The 12,756-nt window shown below is 44.5% G+C and overlaps 1 pseudogene; it reads right to left on the reverse strand.

Moving 5' to 3' along the window:
• Positions 1 to 7,842: 7,842 nt before the first annotated feature.
• On the reverse strand, positions 7,843 to 8,355 carry LOC106696390 (annotated as a pseudogene).
• Positions 8,356 to 12,756: the final 4,401 nt, after the last annotated feature.

A 12,756-nucleotide genomic window follows, 5' to 3' on the forward strand; every position in this document is an offset into this window, starting at 1 on the left:
GTTATTTTAATCTAATATTTAAAAGGTGCCAGCTGTATATTTAGGTTTTTCCTTGAAGTAAAGGGTTTTTCCTCCTCCCCAATCCTCCCCCATCCTACCCTCATTTCCTTCTCACCTGTCCCACAAGATGCTCAAAATAAACTTCTACATATATTGTGTGAGTATCCATGTGCATGTGTCTATGTGTGTATTACAAGGGAAAACAGAGACAGGCTGAGAAAGAGAGGAAGACACTTAAAGAGGCAGAAAGAGATGTTCAGAGAAAGACAGATAGTAAGGGAGTCAGAGCAAGTGGAGGGAGAGAGAGAGAGAGAGAGAGAGAGAGAGAGAGAGAGAGAGGGAGAGAAAACCACAGAGGACTGACATCCAACTAAATTTGAGTCTGGAAATTCAGCCAAGTCCCTGTGGTCAATGAGCCCACAATATTTTCAAGATAAAAAGGCAACCAGCTGTAACATGTGTGAAAAGTTCACGATAAAATCATAAACAAACTTGGAGGGAATGTGGAGGAGGGGCTGACATTCTGCAGGAAGTAGGGTGCAGAGGAGGCCTCAGGGTGAGGTGACTGTTGAGGTGAATGGGGAGGGAAGGCATTTTTGTCAGGTGAACAGAATGAGGAGTGAGGATTCTTGATGGATGGGTTTGGGGAATGGTAGAGGGCTAGGAGGTGAGGATGCAGGTTGGGCTTGGGCAGTGGAGGAGTAGACATGGGAAATGAAGTTAAAAAGGGCAGTTATGACCCCCCATTAACCCCTAATGCAGGATTAGACCTTGAATCCATGCTAGAAGTTGTACACATGGCAGATGCGTAGAATTCCTGGTGTAATATTCCCTCACTTCTTTCAAGTTTTACTCAAGCGTCACCTTTTCAATAAGATGTTCCCTAAAAATTTTCAATCCACCTCCCTGGCATTCCCAGCTCCCTTGTCTATCCTTTTCTATAGTATTTATCATCTAATAACATGATATAATAAACCTATTAATTTAATGTTTATATTCCTTGACTAGAATGTAAGACTCATGAGAGATTTTATTTTGTGTATCAATGTATCTAGAACAGTGCTTCATGCATAGTAAGTGCTCCATGAATACTTGCTGAATGACTAAATGAATGAGCATGGAGATTAGAAGCATTCCTCCAACTGTCAGCCCCTTCCCACAACTTTACATCTCACAGCTGCTCCTCAGGAGGTATAATAGATTTTTAGGGTTGCATAACAAATTACCACAAACGTAGGGTTTTAAAAACACACATGCATTATCTGATAGTTCCTGTAGGTAAGGCGTCCAGGCACAGCTTAGTTGGGTCCTTTCTCTAGGGTCTCACATGACTTCAATAAAGGTGTCAGCTGGGGTTGGGACTCAGCTAAAACTCTACTGGGGAAGGGGCCACTTCCAACCCCTCAGCTTATTGACAGAGTTCAGTTCTGGTAGCATGTGATGCAGGGCTTCCGTTTCTTCCATTTCTTCCATTTTTGTTGGCTAGAGGCTGCCCTCAGCTCCTAAGGTTAACGTGCAGTTCCCTGCCATGTGAGGTTTCCCAATGTGGCCACTTGCCAGAAAGGGAGACAGAGACTCCAGCAAGATGGTCATTACGATTTTATGTGACACTAGAGGCCCGGTGCATGAATTTGTGCACGGGTTGGGTCCTGCCGGCCCACCCCAATTAGGGTCCCCCCATCCCAATTGGGGGCGGGGCTGGCTGGGGGGAGGGGGCGTGGGTGGTTGGTCGGCCCCCTGGTCAAACTCCCCGTTGAGGGGACAATTTGCATATTAGCCTTTATTATATAGGATAATGATGTAATCCCATGCACATAATCACCCACATCCTGTCACCTTTGCCATATTCTATTGATTAGAAATAAATCACAGGTCCCACCCACTCAACAGGAGGGATCACACAAGGGCGTGAACATCAGGAGTTGGATCAGAGAGGTCACTTTAAGAGAAAGTCCCCCATAGCAGGGGACAGCTGGAGGTGATGCTTCTGCTGTGGACACCATCAGTCCCTTGGTCTTATGCACACCTCAGTCTCTGCACATATTAGAGCTATATATGTATGTGCCTGCCTCCTCCCACAAGTTTGGGGCAGGGACTGTTCTTGTTTATTTTTAGAGTCAATTTCTAGTGCAGAGCTTGGCCTATAGTAAAACATTACATTTCGAAGAGTGGGTAGAAGGATGGATGGATTGGATGGATGGATGGATGGATGGATGGATGGATGGATGGATGGATAGTGAATGGATTTATGAGTGGATAGACAGAAGGCAAAATGAGGTAACAAAACAAGGGAGAAGGCAAAATACCTGGACAAAAGTAGAGTATCCCCCACCTGACAGTGGGGCCACTCACTGTGAAGGACAAAGATATGAGCAATAAATTATACATATGCTCCAACCTTGTTACTGGAACTGCCACTTGGAGTCATTCGATCAGAGCAGCCAAGAACCCAGAGGTAAACAGTCCATCTTTGCCAGATCTTCTTTTTCCTCCTCAGGGAACGGCAGTGGAAAAAATCATGAGAGCTGTCCAAATGTTTCATGTGTGAAGGCACCAATGAAATCCTTCAGTTCTTGGTGACTTTGGCAGGTCTGGAGGTATTTCCTAAGAAATAAACTGAAGGAAGAAAGCAGAAAAAGTATTCCTTTGTAATCTTCTCCAAGGCTCTAGGCAAAGGCCTTTGATAACAAAGGATTTTGAAAGTGCTTCATACAATAAACATTGAATTATGAGCTAAACCATCTTGAGAAATTGCTCCAGTGCAGGATAGTAAATCAAGGTTGTTCCTGGCTTGACCTCTGAGTCCAAGATGGAAGCCAGGTCACAGGCACAGCCAGAGGTGGAGGTAGGGCCTCAGGCTATTATTCCTCTGTTGGAACTGTGGGAAGGCCTCACAGTTCTCAATGTTGCTTAATGTGTTTTCTACCCACATGCCTCATGGGAGGAAAGATTGTGACATTTTCTGGCTGAGAGCTTTAGACTGGGTGACCTTGGATTAAACCTTTATATATGTATCCGGTTTTTTCCCCCTTTTGCTTGAATTTTAATGATTTCTTTATCTCAGCTGATCCATGACAGGTAATTTGCTTTATGTCTTGTAAAGGTCATTAATAGGCAAGGTGAGTGAACTGTGACAAGGTCTCACTAGAGGCCATGATATTTTCTGTCTGCTAATCAGGGCCAGACTATCTTAAGGCTGAAGAACACCACTGTTTTTAAAGGTGATTACTGGGCCTTTTGCATGGGTCCAGGTTTGTAAAAATATTCATAACAGAAATCTGGAAGTGTCTGGTGCTTAGTCTCCTGGGGAGTAGATGGACCTCAGACGCTCTGAATATTCTGACATGAAGAGAATGTCAGATTCCAAGGTAGGTAGCTAACTTTTAAATAAAAATTTTAGCCTGATTCTCTTCCCATGTGTGTGTTGTTGTTTTTTAAAATAGCCTATCAGTATGCTGGCACCTCACTAAAGGAACCTATAGAAGCCGATGAATGACAATGGGATACTGATATTGCCCTGAGAGCAAATGTTTAAGGAAAATTTGGAATTTCCAAAAGAACAGTGTTTCTTCTTGTTTTGAAAGCCATGTTCTCACTTGAGAAGAAAGGGGCTTTACTCTGTTCCTCATCACATTGGCTTGGCTTGACTCCTACCTCATTGTTTAGTTCTTCCTCTAATCCATAGAAGTCCTAACCTGAGGAGCATAGTTCCTCTGGATCCAAAGCCAGTAACTAGACCTGGAAACATCATGGGAAACATTAGAAGAAGACCTGCTACCTCCCTGTTGGGGTCTCTGTGTACTGAGTCCACACTTCAGGCCCCAACTTCTAAAAGCTTTAAAAGCTGACTTTGCACAGGAGGAAAGCTTTGTATGAAGTAATCAATAAGCATCGATTCCCCTGTTGGGTGCACAGCACTTTGCTTGGTACTATGAGGAGACACACAAAAAATAAAGTCATGACCCTTCCACTCTGTGGCAGATGTGAATTATTCCAGGGTCACCAGGAACCCCTGACCAGGGAACTGACACTACCTGGGGAATATTGTAACTTAGGTAATTCCTGGTGCTCACAGCCCATCTGAGTGGATTCATTCTTGGTTCCCAGGTAGCGTCAGAGAAAATGCAGAGCCGTCATCTTGTTCATTTCCCTAGAATGGACTAGTCAAGCAAGTTTCTGTGTAGGAAAAAGAGTGAGTCCACACACCCACCCCAGGTGTTGGTCCCAAGCCTGTTTGCTCAGAGTTCTCCCTGTACCCCGTCCCTTCACGGAGAGGATTTTATGGCATGGACTAGGATCACGTTCAATAAACAATTCTAAATAAATAGGCTCTGTTTGAATACAAGACTTGCTTTCAATGTATTCCCTCAGAACAAAAGGATAAGACCCAACCTTTCCTCTTTTCCCAGTGAATCTTGTATGATTGTCTCTTTCTTCCTGAACATGGGTTTCTCAGACTGCTAGTTTTTCTTCTCTACTCATTTCTTCTCAATAAATTTAATCTCTATGGAGAAGTTTTTAAATGGATGAACACTTCTAACAAAAACTGCTTTCTCAATGGGTCTATATCTTTCTGACTTTCTAATATGTAAAAATGCATTTGGACACAAAGGGCTTCCTGTCTATCTTAGTACTATCTCCTGTCTACCCTGGCCCACTTTTCTCTATTCACACAGCTCCACTCATTTTTAATCTAGTTTTATTTGTTTAATTGATTTTTTTTGTTCTGTCCTCTTGTTTGGACTATAAGCTCCATGAGGGCAGAGGCCACATCTGTTCTGTTCTCTAATGTATCCCCAGCACCTAGCAGAGCATTTGCCATTTAGGAGAATCTCATTAAAATATTTGTTGAATGAATGAATAAGTAAATAAATGAAAATGTTCATAATAAGTGACATATCATGGTTTCCTTAACCAATTAAAAATAAAATGCAGCCCTAGTCAGTTTTGCTCAGTGATTAGAGCATAGGCTGCTGACTGAAGGGTCTCGGGTTCAATTCCAGTAAAGGGCAGGTACCTCTGGTGCAGGCTTGATCCCCAGCCCCCTATTGAGGTGCGAATGGGAGGCAACCAATTGATGTCTCTCACATCAATGTTTCTCTATGTATCTCCTCCTCCTTTCTACTCTCTCTAAAAATCATTTTGGGGAATATCCTTATTATAAATAAATAAATAAATAAATAAATAAATAAATAAATAAAAAATGCAGGCACAGCAAGAGTGGAGGATAAGCAATACCAGATATGTCAGAACTGGGTTTTGGAAAGTGGAACAGAGTGCAAAGACGCTAACCAGGCTGACAAGTCCAATGGCAGTGCCTGTCATCATGGAGGTGAATGCCCGCAGCCAGCCCAGGAGACAGAGAAGTTGGTCCGGGGGAAGTGGCAGGTGAGCATGTAGAGACAATGTGTGTGAGCTGCAAAATGGCTGTTGCTTCCCTTCTACCCTCCAAATCTCACATGAGAAAAGAAATTCTTGAAAATGTGGTTCAGCCTAGCCAAGTTGACACATTACAAAGTCATTATAGTGGGCTCCCACTGTTAGATGAATGAATGAATGAATGAATGAATGAACAAACTGGCACAGCAGCAACAGGCACTTGTCCATCTGGTCTCCCTAGAATGAGAGCTCCATAAGGGACAGGATTTTTCTTGTGACTTGCTGTGACCTGAGCAGGCCACAAATACCCCAGAACTAGAACTACTGAAACACAACTAGACTGCACCCTGAGGAAGTCAAGGTCAGATTCTAGAACTTTGTCCTGGAAGGCCCAGGTTTAGCTAGCTCAGATTTTCCACTTCTTTGTCAGATGATCTTGCATCAACTCTGATGCAATTGCAGCATCTCTGTCACCTTTGTGTCTCCCTAGCCCTCCATTCAATCTCATTTTTGTTTTAAAAGAAGTATGCCATGCCCTAGCTAGTTTGGCTAGGGCCATGCTCTGAGTTTGGCTCAGAGCATCGGCTCATGGACTGAAGGGTCTCAGGTTAGATTCCCATTAAGGGCACATACCTTGGTTGCAGGTTCCCCAGCTCTGGTCAGGGTGCATGCAAGAGGCAACCAATCACTGTGTCTCCCTCAATTGATGTTTCTCTCTGTCTGTCTCTCTAAAAATCAATGGAAAAATATCCTCGGCTAAGGATTAAGCGGAAAAAGATATATGGCTCTCTGCCCCTACGACTCTATCTCTATATGTCAGAAATAACAACTGCCAACCAAGGTGCTCGCTGACAGGTGGATTACTAGTTCCATTGTGCTTTTCCTCTTTGTGCTTTCCTATGTTTTCCATATTTTTTTCATTGAATGTGAATTACCTTATCATTCCATACACAAAACACTTACAAAAGTGCTTTTATGTACTATCACTAAGGTGGCTGGAGCAATAAGAAAAGAGAACTAGTGTTTGTAAGTTTTTAAAATAAATATTGCCAGCAGAATCTTACATCTCAGCATGAGCCACTTAAAGTATAGATGCTACTTCTAAAATTACAATATCATTGGCAAGTGAGATATAGGGAAGATCAACAATATAATATTTGTACTTTGTGCTCAAATTTCTCTCAGACATGGAACCCTGGGGAAGTTTATCACCTGCCAAATGTTGCTGATTTTCAACTTGAATTAGACTTTCCTTGATCTTTATACCTTATATCAACTAAAAGACTATATACTATATTTTTCCACAGAAGTACAATAAATAAAATAAAACAAATGGAGATAACTTCCCATTTATTATGTACTAGAGGCCCAGTGCATGAAAATTCATGCACTGGAGGGGAGGCATCCCTCAGCCCGGCCTGCCCCCTCTCACAGTCCCAGAGCCCTCAGTGGCGGGAGGCAACCCGGCGATCAGGGGAAGGCAACGCCCCATCACACCTCTCCTGCTCACACTGCTGGCAGCGCAAGCTTCGGCCGGCCCTGGTTACCTGAGCCTCAGGCGGCCCTGGGTGGCTGGGCAACCATCATCCGGGGCTTGCCTGTGCCTCGGGCCGGCCTTGGGAGGCTGGGGGGCTGAGGGGACTAGGGGACTCTGGAGGCAGGTGTGTGGAGCGGCCGGGCCCGCCCGGGCCTGGCCTTGCCGTGCTCCTGCTGCCCCGGCAGGGCTGAAGGGACTGGGTGCCGCCATCTTGTGTCTGTGGGCACCGCCATCTCTGAGGGCGGGGCAGTCAATTAGCATATTCCCTCCTTATTGGCTGTGGGCACTGCCATCTCTGAGGGCGGGTCAGTTAATTAGCACATTCTCTACTTATTGGCTGTGGGCACTGCCATCTTTGCGATGGTGTGAGGCTCAATTAGCATATTCCCTCTTTATTAGATAGGATTATAGCTGCAGAATTACATGGTTAAAGATTGAAGAAAAGATGTCAAGAAATGGTGTTTGTGGACATGAAAAATGCAATTATCACTGTCTCGTGGATCTAATAAGCAGTATAAAGTAAAATTAAAACAGAACTAGATATTTGGCTTTAAATGAAAACCAGGGCATATTTGAAGACCAAGCTTTTCATCCCTGTTTTCATGGCTGGATAAAACCTACTGGCAGTAAAAAGGATAAAAGTTTCTTCACCCAAACCTCCCTAAACAAAGCACTAAGATGGCCTCAATAAAGCACAGAAGGAAGGTTAAGATTGTTCTAAATTATGGAGAGCTAAATTTTATTTTCTCAGTTTCCTCCTGAACTATTTTTTTCTGCAAAAAGGTTTATTATTTCTATTTAGTCTACAGCATGGGAGAGGGCTCTAGTGTGGCTAAAATGCTGTCTAGTGGTTGAAGGGAAAGGCTCAAGCAGAAGCCAGGGAGATGGAGAGGTGCCCCTCAAAGGCCTCTGGGCTCCAAAGGCTCCTAGTCATGTTTGCAGGTGAGCCTTTTGAAGAGATACTCACCCTGGCCAGCCTGTGGAGGTTAGTCAGGTGGTTGCCCATCTTCTCAATGAGTTTCACCTCCTCATCCATGAAACGGTTCTCCAGGAAGTCACAGAGATGAAGTCTGTGCAGGCAGAACCGAAGGCATGCAGTTCCAAGAGAGCCTGGTTCAGGTTCTTCTCCAGGACCATGGCAGCTTCCATAGCATCTCCGAGTTTTACCGCTCTCATCTTGGGAAGGGCTTCTGCAGGTCGTGGAAGAGGGCTTGGCTGCCACACTTGTTTTGCATTTACAAGAGATGCTTGGCACCCTCAAGCTTCTCCTGGGCCAACTCCCAGAAGGAGAGGCCCACACCCTCTGGAGCCACATTGTCTAGGTCAGAATAGAAGCCCAGAGAGAGGTAAGTGTAGGACACCCTCAGATGCCAGTTGACCAGGCGGTTGACAACAGACTCCACCGCAGTGGAATATTTCTGACTAATTTGGGAGCTCATGGTTGCTCAGCAATAAGGAGTTAAGCTCAAAAAATGGTGTTGGCTGGTCTCAGAGGCTGAGGGTGGCTGAGATCATTCCAAAGGTGGTGACTGGAAAAAAGGTTGGAAGGTGGTCAGAGGCTAGAAGGTGGGTATATCCTGCCCAAATATTGTTGAAGCAAAAGACAGATCCTGGGGGCTGCTGAGAGCATTGCCTCCTCCTGCTCTAATTCTTTATAGAGGTGAGTCAACAAGAGGCAAGCTCGCTTCTGTCCATGGTCTTCCTCAGCTTCTCTTCTTCTCTCAGACTTCTCCCTTATTTTATCCCCAAGTTTGACAGTTCAACCAAGCAAGGCCGGGGGCCCTCTTGACATATGAAGGATAGGTGAGGAGACAAGTTTAGTGCCCTCTCTCATCATTTGTATCAAGGCAAAAGTGGGTGAGATGAGCATCAAGGGTAGTTTTGGGAAGGGGTGTGAAGGATGAAGACAGATGGAGAGTCAGAAAAGGGACCTTCATTGCCTGAGAAGCATATGGAAGGGAAAGGACCAGACCTCTTATAAGGGGAGAATTATGGGAATGCTGCATGTGTCTGAGTTCTGGGTTTCATTTGCACTACATGAGAGCAGGACCTTTAATTCCCACCAAAGAAACCTGTGCAAAATTAGCCAGGCACTTCTTTCAACCCCCTCCAGTTTGGCTCAGGGGTCTCACTAAAATCCCAAGACTGGCTCTGGTCTGGCCTCTCGAGGCTTATCATAAAACGCCTGTCTTTCTCCTGGAGTCTGAGGTCCTGATCTCTCAGCCACAGCACTTCATCATATATTGATGATGAATCCTCCCCCTGAAAGAATCCGTTCTGCAATTTGGTGGAAGAACCAACCTGACTATTTGGTTGCTACAAATAAACTAACCCATGGAACATGAAATATTCCCCTTCTCAGCCAGTTATTTCATGCTGGAGAGACAGATCTTTGCATTTACCAAGCATCCACTAGACTGGGTGCCAAACAAGCTCATGGGGGTAAGATCATGAGAACGACACACAGATGAGATTCTTCTGGTGTCAAAACAAGCTCTGTGAGGACACATGTACTTGGAACTTGAGTCCATCTCCTCTGTCTTGTGGTGGGTTACTACAGTTCATCAGGAAAATAGTTTGGAATTTGCAAAATCTCCAAATCCTTCCTGGGGAGTCTTGGCTTCCCTACAGCACCTTTGTGAACCTAAGTAAGATTTAGTAATCACCCTCTTGGTTGCACCACTATTGTTATTCCCATTAGAGTAACATAGGGCAGAAAAATAGAACCTGTGTTTGCATTTCCTGTTTCAGAAAAACAATTTCATCTGGAGAGAATAGCAGATGCTGTTTCCCCACGACCATATTCCTCTCAGTGCCCAGGCTAGAGGGCCTACAAAATAGAAGCATCTTCCCCAACAGCACTCTCCACATTCCCTCCTTCCTCACCCTGTACCTATCTCTCCAGCTTTCCTTCTCCATGGTGAGTGCACACAGAGAAAACCAAAGGGGGCTCTGGTCAGTGTTTCTCAATGGTTATAGCATAGGCATGTGCACTGAAGAATTGCAGGTTCGAATCCCCATCAAGGACACGTACCTGGGTTGCAAGTTTGATCTATGGTCCTGGTCCTGGTTGGGGCGTGTGGGGGAGGCAACCAATAGATGTGTCTTTCTCACATCGATGTTTCTCTCTCTCTTCCCCCCTCCTTTCCACTCTCTCTAAAAGTCACTGGAAAGAAGGGTGTCCCTCAGGTGAGGATTAACATAAGATATGTACAGAGTTATGTAACAATTCAAGGGTTTAAATGGTTCCCAAGCTAATATGACCCTCCCCTAACTTCCTTTTCTGATTCCCCTGACTTACCTGGGGTCCAGTCTGCTTCCCATACTAGGTACCAAATCACAGTCATGGAATTTTAAAGTGGCAAGAAAGAGGATGGAACTTTGATCTGGAAGAGGAACTGCCTTCAGCTGCAAGTTGATGACAAAGCTGGGCCTGAAACCCTCCTGTGTTTTTATTCACAGACCTATGCTCTTTCGAGATTCAATCTCTGGGTATAAACAATAACAGCCTGTCAAGTTACCAAAATTAAGTTAAGTCAAAAAAGGATAAGCCTTTGTTGGCCATAACATCGTTGAGAGGAGACTACAAACTCTCTCCTTCCCAAGAGTCTCAGGGGGTCTGAGTAGGGTCTAGGACAGTGATGGCGAACCTATGACACGTGTGTCAGAGGTGACATGCGAACTCATTTTTTTGGTTGATTTTTCTTTGTTAAATGGTATTTAAATATATAAAATAAATATCAAAAATATAAGTCTTTGTTTTACTATGGTTGCAAATATCAAAAAATTTCTATATGTGACACGGCACCAGAGTTAAGTTAGGGTTTTTCAAAATGCTGACAGGCCGAGCTCAAAAGGTTCGCCATCACTGGTCTAGGAACACAGCAGATATCCCTACTGGGTATGTGCCCGCAACCAAGGTACATGCCCTTGACCAGAATCGAACCTGGGACCCTTTTAGCTTCTGGCCTCTATAAAATCATAGAGGCTCAAGAAAGGAAGGGGCCTTAAGGAACATGCAGAATAACCAACTGTCTGGGTGCATCTGAGATCACATATGTTAGAAGCAGCTGCAGGTCTGAAGGCACCTCCTGATGTTTAAGCCCATACCTCTGTCCACAGATCCTGGTGAGGCCTAAAGATTTGGCAGTTATCTGGTGAGTTAATCTGAATAGGAATTAAACTACGTATTTCAAGCCGGAATGTTCACTATGCCACTTGAATTAATCTACTTGGCAGTCTACGCTGCAACACTCAGGTAGTAGAACTGGGGAGTACTCTCCATGCATCTGATTTTCAAGTAGGAAGTCCTGTGGGTATCCCTGTGCTCCGCAGGATGTCCTAATGTAGTCACTCATTCCCTGAACCATTTCCTCAGCCCATGCTGGCCCTGGACCAGAAATGTGCTTCCTCCCAACCCAACACGGGTGCTGTGGGAGGCCTGGTACAAGTGACCTGTGTTGTGCCGACCCCACCACTCATCTGTTCACTGGGACAGTGCCTCCTTTGTACCATTGTTTGTTTTTTGGCTGATTGGGTTTTTTGGTTGTTGTTTTTTTAAACTTTTCCTTCTCCCCAGCTTTAACCACATTCCCTCAGGGCCTCAGTTGAAGCCAGCCCTGCCCAAGCACATTACCACAACGGAATTTGTGATTATCTCTAAGTAGGCCATGGACATCTTTTCAGATGACCCTTCTGAAGTGAGAGAGTCCTGGGAAATCCAGTCACTTCCCCTCAAATGGAAGCGCAAGCCTCTGGAAAATTCCACAACCCTGGTTCCTGGTTACTGGAAGAATAGGGACAAGGAGTGTGTTAGGTTGATGCCTAATCTTTAGGGCATCGATTGGGTTCTTTTGAGTGAGTTAGGGTAAATCTCCAGGAAGTGGAATTCTCAAACTGGAATAGTTACTATAACAACATGAAGATAATCTCAGGACAAACTGGAGAGAGAGAGAGAGAGAGAGAGAAAAGGCAAATGTGTGTTCATCCCTTAGGGTTAAAAGTAGAAACCTCCTTCAGGTCCAGGAGTCTTTCTTCAGATGAGCCCCTCCCAAGCCTTTATAATAAAAATTTCCCTATTTGAACCAGATTTGATGAGCCAAATATTTCTTTCACATATTTTTTTCTTGAAAAGTTTGTTTTCTTAAATGTTTGTTATTTTAACTACGTCAAAGCAGCTCAGTTTAAATATACAGAATGTACCAGGAAACCAGACATTTAATCATTAAGGGCAAAATGTTTATAAGTCATGTTTACTTGAGAGTTCATGACACCAATGATAAAAACATTCCTGGCCCACCTCAGGTCAATAGACTTTTTGCTCTGGAGACCAGAGTACCCCCTTGTGGTCTCAAAGTTCCAGAGTGGTAACTTTGGATACTGTGGGGTCCTGAGGGTCCCTAACCTTTGTCCTTCTCTTGAAGGGAAGTGGCTTAGGGATGGGGAAGATAAGAGACCACTTGCAGCCTCCTGATGGGCAGAATAGAGTTGCCCTGGACCATTCATGACAGGATGCAGAACTCCTGAATCTTCAGGAGTTTGCCTGGTTAATGGCCACATCCAGCTTTTGCTGTAAAGGCCACTGCTCTAGGTGAGGGAGGCTGAAGGCAAGTGACCAAAGCAACTACTCAGAGGGGAAAAGACCTAGAATGGCAAACTCCAAGGATTTTTTTTATTTTTTATTTTTTTTGTTAATCCTCCCCCGAGGATATTTTTCCATTGATTTTTCTTTTAGAGAGAGTGGAAGGGAGGGGGAGAGACAGAGAGAAACATCCATGGATATGAGAGAGACACATTGATTGGTTGCCTCCCGCACATGTCCTGATCAGGGTCGGGATTGA

Source organism: Myotis lucifugus, unplaced genomic scaffold, assembly GCF_000147115.1.
Source record: "Myotis lucifugus unplaced genomic scaffold, Myoluc2.0 scaffold_14, whole genome shotgun sequence".
Lineage (NCBI taxonomy): Eukaryota > Metazoa > Chordata > Mammalia > Chiroptera > Vespertilionidae > Myotis > Myotis lucifugus.